Source organism: Seriola lalandi, unplaced genomic scaffold (genome assembly GCF_002814215.2).
Source record: "Seriola lalandi dorsalis isolate HSWRI2012SDOR001 ecotype SW California unplaced genomic scaffold, Sedor1 jcf7180002054564, whole genome shotgun sequence".
Classification (NCBI taxonomy): domain Eukaryota; kingdom Metazoa; phylum Chordata; class Actinopteri; order Carangiformes; family Carangidae; genus Seriola; species Seriola lalandi.
In genome coordinates this window covers 602,165-602,472 of record NW_019525117.1, presented here as the reverse complement: position 1 = coordinate 602,472, position 308 = coordinate 602,165, and the positions used below count along the sequence as shown (strand labels likewise).

Sequence of the window (308 nt, the reverse complement as noted above, 5' to 3'; positions counted from 1 at the left end):
GTTTGGAAATGATCGGAGACTGAGAGACATACAGCTGCAGGTCAAAGGTCAGGGGGGGGGGTTATTTCTGTCCAGCCAATCAGCAGTCACTGATCTATCCATCCTTATGACATCATCCATTAAACCTGTTAATGAGAACCAGACCTGATGTGAATGAAGCGATCCAGGAGCTTGGACCAGGGTCACAGGGGTCATGTAAAGGTCACGTTGTTGTTGGAGCAGCGTCACACTGAGATCGTGATGTCAGTGAACATCAGCACGGCTGTGATTGGGTCATAGGTACGAGGCCGCAGGCCGACAGCTGAGCT

General features: G+C 51.0%; 1 protein-coding gene across 1 annotated transcript in view; it reads left to right on the top strand.

Annotated features, from left to right (window-relative positions):
• The window catches only part of LOC111662537 (uncharacterized), a 43,470-nt gene that overhangs the window by 21,237 nt on the left and 21,925 nt on the right, over nucleotides 1–308 (top strand). The window lies entirely within an intron of this gene.